Raw genomic sequence first — 6,000 nt, forward strand, 5'->3', positions numbered from 1 at the left:
TTTTTTTTTCTGCCTTAGTCAAAAACTTTTTCTTATTAAGTTCTCTTTCATTTTCCCATCTATTTCCTTCAAGCTGACTTATCCATGAGATGAAGAAGATAGAACTCTTGTTTTCTTCCTTTACTTCAGTATACGTTTGTCATTATTTTATTTCAGCATTATATAAGTATAGAAGACATTATTATACTTTTAAGCCCCATGCCAAGATCTTTCTAGACTATTACAGTATTTTTCATTTCAAACTGTGTATTATAAAACTTATTCTGCATATTGACTGATAGATTGATGTAGGTAAATTATCTTCAGTTGTGCCAGGAGCACATAATCCAGTTACCAACTTCCTCTTGACTTACTTTTCAAATTTTAATTCAGTGTTACTCATGTGTTCCTACTTAAGTAGGAAAGAATAGGTCATAACCTGTGCTGTCTGTCTAATCTCTTACTCTCTTCTGAGACATATCAGTGATATGGTCCAGTTCTCTATTAACTCCTACCGACTTTCCCTTCTTTATTTTCTCCTTGTGCCTAGAAATGTTACAGAGTGAGCTTCCCTTCTTTTCAGATTCTTTGTTAAACTTTCCTTCCATAATGATATCTTGAGCTTCTTTTTCTACCAATATTTTTGTTATCTGGAGTTGAAATTACTATATTTCTATTAAAACTTGGAAAATTAAATTCCAAGTTTCTCTCACCTCCAGCACACACACACGCACACAGATTATCTCTAGTACACCCTTCTCTGAACTTGTTAAAGTCTTTTATCCAGATTGTCATTTTACCCTTTGTTTCACTCTTAACTAAGTCAAGTGACTTTGGGTACATTTTAAATAACATGCTATAACATTACTTTCAAGGACTTTTTCTTACAGGTTCTGAAGCATAAAGATGTGTTTTTTTGGTTTTTTAAATTCTGATCCTTTAATTTGAATCCTGGAGAAATCATATCTTGGAGGTGACAGATCTATCTTGAAATCTCAGTGGTGGTTAATAATTGTCCATAAAATGGAATGTAGAGTTGACAAATTCTGTTGGAGTACTTTGAATGGACTCTTGTATCATTTTGAGGGGATCTTTTATTTTGGCCCTTGGGTCTAGGACTGAGTAGGATCTCACTGACTCTGCTGTGTCTTTCTGAAAAATTTTTCAGCAGTTTCTTTAGAAGAAGCATGATAATCTTTCAAACATTGAGATTAAAAAGCTGAGAAGTGGGACTTCCCTGGTGGCGCAGTGGTTGGGAATCTGCCTGCCAATGCAGGGGACACGGGTTCGAGCCCTGGTTTGGGAAGATCCCGCGTGCTGCGGAGCAACTAAGCCCGTGTGCCACAACTACTGAGCCTGTGTGCCACAGCTACTGAGGCCTGCATGCCTAGAGCCCGTGCTCTGCGACAAGAGAGGCCACTGCAATGAGAAGTGCACCGCAACAAAAAGTAGCCCCTGGTCACCGCAGCTAGAGAGGACCCGCGTGCAGCAACAAAGACCCAAAGAATAAATTAAAAAAAAAAAAAAAAAAAAAAAAAGCTGAGAAGCAGGTGCCGGGGAGAGCCTTTCTTGTTGGTTGCTTCGGAATTGCCCCTTTAGCTGCCTGTATCTCATCTGGAATTTATTTCTTTTACAGGTCTAGGGTTGCAGTTATGAAGTATTGATGGGCTTCTGGCAGGGTTATCGCTTGGAAGAAGGTTTTAGGTTTTGATCCACATCTTTTTGTTCTAATTCGATTTGCATGCATAGATGTTTTGTTTGGATTTAGTTGTCCTGTTCTTATTTTTCCTTTTGGTATTCTACCTTGTGGGCTTTCTGAGAGCTTTAAAAAACTCAGACTTGGTTCTTGAGTTGTTCTCTTTGGGACTGTGGTTGCTCTAACTTGCGTTTGGGTGCCATTTTTCCATATTGGAAGCATTCCGGTTTGTTGACTTTTATATCAGTAATTCTAGTTGTGATGTGCCTCTTTTTGTGTGTGTGTGTGTGTGTGTGTGTGTGTGTGTGTGTGTGTGTGTCAAACAGTTGTTTTTCTTTTCTTGCATGCTAACATCTTTCCCTGCTCTTTTCTTTTAGATTTTGATGTGTTCACTTAGCTTCTGTGTTTCTTCTAGTCATAGACTAGAAGGCATGCTTTCCTAACTAATGGTTGAATGCATCTTTTATGGCTGCCTTGGATTGCTGTGATGAACTCCTGTCATTACCTAGATGTCATTTCTAGGTGTTAATTTTTGGACAGTCCAGTTTCACAAGATGCTCTTTGCCAGTGAGATGGAGACTTTTCCATCATCTCTAGTTCTTCTGTGCTCACGTAATTTTGCCATAAGTTTCAATTTACAACCCTGTTGCTAATATTTTTCTTTATCCTTGTTCCGTTTTCCTTCTTTTCTTCTGCAAGCTTCATTGGTAATTGACCTAGGAAGATGAATGCATGTATCTTTATGTTATGGAACTGTGCTGAAACAGTTCTTTCAGTACCTGTTCTCTGAAGCTTTTATGAATAATCAGACCCTAACCTCCTTTCACATGGTCCTATGGGCCATTGGTTAATGTTGGTTCACCCCTCTGCAGAAGAATTGATGTGGGGAGGCTTTTGCATTTAAGACTGATTGCTGCTTAGAACCAATGGCTAACATTAACCCTAAAAAAAGCAAGGGAGGCAGATAAGCATTTCCCTGAAGCTACAAGGATTCACTCTACCTTCAGTTAGAAAAAATAAGTAGGAATGTTATCTAAGAGGTCACCTTCAGAATCTGTAAATGAGAGCAAAAATGATTAATTTTTAATGTTGTTTTCTTAGAATAGTAGGTTAACTGTATCAACAGCTGATCATCAGAGCCTGCCCTCTTTTTGTGTTTTTCTTCCTTTCTACTCTGAAGTCTCCTTTTTTTGGTTTTAATATATGAAGAGCAGGAAATTATTCTATCAAAACTTATTGTTTATAAATACTGGATGGGGGGGTGGTCTATGGAAGTGAGGCCTAAGCAGTTTTTTTTGGTTATAATACTCAAAATGTGACTGTAGTTGTGCAAACCTATTGCCAGTCATATGCAGATTAAATGCTTTGTGAGAAAAAAAGCTTGTGTCTGCACTAGAATCTGATTGGACCAATTATAAAACAGCTGAGTATGTTCCCACCCATATCTTTCATAATAGAAAAAGGATATGTGATAATACATGAAACTGTGCTTTGTTAGTTGCCTTACAAGATTTTGAGCCTCTCACATCCTTCTTTATAGGGCATCTCTGTAAGGCTTATAACAATTGTTGTAGTCCCATTTCCTCCTGAAATTTTTTCCCCCTCTGCATCTGGTATAAGTTATTCTGTAATGTACCATCTTATAAAATAGAGCTCGACCTTTTTTCCCCTGTACTTAAAAAAAATGTGTTAAAAGCCTTGTTCTGTCTTCATCCATCTCCTAGCTACCATTTTATTCAAGGTGGCTGAGGTCATTAAATCATAAAAAAAATTTTGAATGTCTTATTGGCTTATAACACACACAGAAAAGTAATAAGTGTACGCTTTAGCTTTTGTACCCATACCCAAGTAACCAGCTCTCAGATTAAGAAGCAGAAGTCCCTCTTGGCTCCACCTTGCCCCCTGTAACCACTATCCTGACTTCTAACAGGATAGCTTTGCCTGTATTCAGCATCTTATTAACATTCCTGACAGATGCCCCAGCAATTGCTTGAATGTTTAAAAGGCAGATTTTCTATTTTGTAGTGGCTGTAATTGTGTAGTAATGATCATCCAAAAGTAGCCTTCTAGAAACTGATTCATGGTTGTTATTCTGCTCTCAAGATCTCTGTACTGGTGAAGGAGCTGCCTTCCATGATGATTGTCACTTCTTTGGCAATTGCCCTTCCGGTTGCAGTTAATAGGAGTCAGGAAAGCTTTTGACCAAAGTTAGCATCATCACATTCTCCAGAGAATCTAAAATTTTGAAGAGAAACAGACTAAGGATTGGGGCTTGAGTCAAATGAATGAGGCCTATTTGTTCCAGCATCGTTAGGTTCTTTGAGGTACTCAATCAAGTAAAGGTGCTTTTCCAGTAAATTTTCATTTTTGCTTAAAGTAGCCCAATTTGGTTTCCAGTAACTGGAACTATTTATAACCTCTTTCAACCATTCCTCATTAGTAAATACCATCTCTAAACCTCTCACTCTCCTACTCTGGACACTTTCTGGAATCTGCTTTGCTCGTTTTTGTATTACCCCCAGGGGCTAGGCAGTTCCCCTTACAATCAAACATAGTGTATAGTACTTCGGGAGCAGTCTGAGAAAGACATAGCTGGAAATAAACTCCCCAGTGGAGACCTGATTTTCTTTTGGTTCCATGCTTTACTTTCTTAAGACCCTGGGCAGTTGTCTATTGGTTTTGGTTTTCTCTTCTGTAAAATGGGAAGATTGGATTAGATCCCTTTTTAAGTCGCTACCTGATGTCCTGATGTTACATTGTATGATTACTTAAGGAGCAGTGCAGAGTAACAATTGGGACTAAATACTGCTTTTATTTCAGAGTTATTTCTAGGAATTCTGTCAGTGATTACATTGACTTTTTTTGGTAGTCATTCCCTGATTTTTCTAAGTTTCTAACCAACTTTAGTTCAATTATTACTTGACAGATGAGCTTTTGAACTCTTGAAGAGCTTTATATATATATATATATATTTTAAAGAAGATGGTTTGATAGGGATTGCATTGAATCTGTAGATTGCTTTAGGTAGTAGAGTCATTTTCACAATGTTGATTCTTCCAATCCAAGAACATGGTATATCTCTCCATCTATTTGTATCATCTTTAATTTCTTTCATCAGTGTCTTATAATTTTCTGCATACAGGTCTTTTGTCTCCTTAGGTAGGTTTATTCCTAGATATTTTATTCTTTTTGTTGCAATGGTAAATGGGAGTGTTTTCTTAATTTCACTCTCAGATTTTTCATCATTAGTGTATAAGAATGCCAGAGATTTCTGTGCATTAATTTTGTATCCTGCTACTTTACCAAATTCATTGATTAGCTCTAGTGGTTTTCTGGTAGCATCCTTAGGATTCTCTATGTATAATATCATGTCATCTGCAAATAGTGACAGCTTTACTTCTTCTTTTCCTATTTGGATTCCTTTTATTTGTTTTTTTTTTTTTTCTCTGATTGCTGTGGCTAGAACTTCCAAAACTATGTTGAATAAGAGTGGTGAGAGTGGGCAACCTTGTCTTGTTCCTGATCTTAGTGGAAATGGTTTCAGTTCTTCACCATTGAGAACTTTGTTGGCTGTGGGTTTGTCATATATGGCCTTTATTATGTTGAGGAAAGTTCCCTCTATGCCTACTTTCTGCAGGGTTTTTATCATAAATGGGTGTTGAATTTTGTCAAAAGCTTTCTCTGCATCTATTGAGATGATCATATGGTTTTTCTCCTTCAGTTTGTTGCTATGGTGTATCACGTTGTTTGATTTGTGTATATTGAAGAATCCTTGCATTCCCAGAATACACCTCACTTGATCATGGTGTATGATCCTTTTAATGTGCTGTTGGATTCTGTTTGCTAGTATTTTGTTGAGGATTTTTGCATCTATGTTCATCAGTGATATTGGCCTGTAGTTTTCTTTCTTTGTGACGTCTTTGTCTGGTTTTGGTATCAGGGTGATGGTGGCCTCATAGAATGAGTTTGGGAGTGTTCCTCCCTCTGCTATCTTTTGGAAGAGTTTGAGAAGGATAGGTGTTAGCTCTTCTCTAAATGTTTGATAGAATTCGCCTGTGAAGCCATCTGGTCCTGGGCTTTTGTTTGTTGGAAGCAGACCAATCACAGTTTCAATTTCAGTGCTTGTGATTGGTCTGTTCATATTTTCTATTTCTTCCTGGTTCAGTCTCGGCAGGTTGTGCATTTCTAAGAATTTGTCCATTTCTTCCAAGTTGTCCATTTTATTGGCATAGAGTTGCTTGTAGTAATCTCATAATCTTTTGTATTTCGGCAGTGTCAGTTGTTACTTCTCCTTTTTCATTTCTTATTCTATTGATTTGAGTCTT

The 6,000-nt window shown here is 37.4% G+C and overlaps 1 protein-coding gene across 3 annotated transcripts in view; it reads left to right on the forward strand.

Annotated features, from left to right (window-relative positions):
• ARK2N (arkadia (RNF111) N-terminal like PKA signaling regulator 2N) overlaps window positions 1-6,000 on the forward strand; it is an 83,376-nt gene that overhangs the window by 69,204 nt on the left and 8,172 nt on the right. The window contains exon 2 of one of the 3 annotated variants that reach the window (XR_008616018.1): window positions 1,616-1,683. The exons of the other annotated variants lie outside the window; for them this stretch is intronic. The gene's annotated coding sequence lies outside the window, so the exon portion shown is untranslated. The remainder of the gene's footprint in view (window positions 1-1,615; window positions 1,684-6,000) is intronic. 3 annotated transcript variants of the gene reach the window in all.

This window comes from Physeter macrocephalus, chromosome 19 (genome assembly GCF_002837175.3).
Source record: "Physeter macrocephalus isolate SW-GA chromosome 19, ASM283717v5, whole genome shotgun sequence".
NCBI lineage: Eukaryota > Metazoa > Chordata > Mammalia > Artiodactyla > Physeteridae > Physeter > Physeter macrocephalus.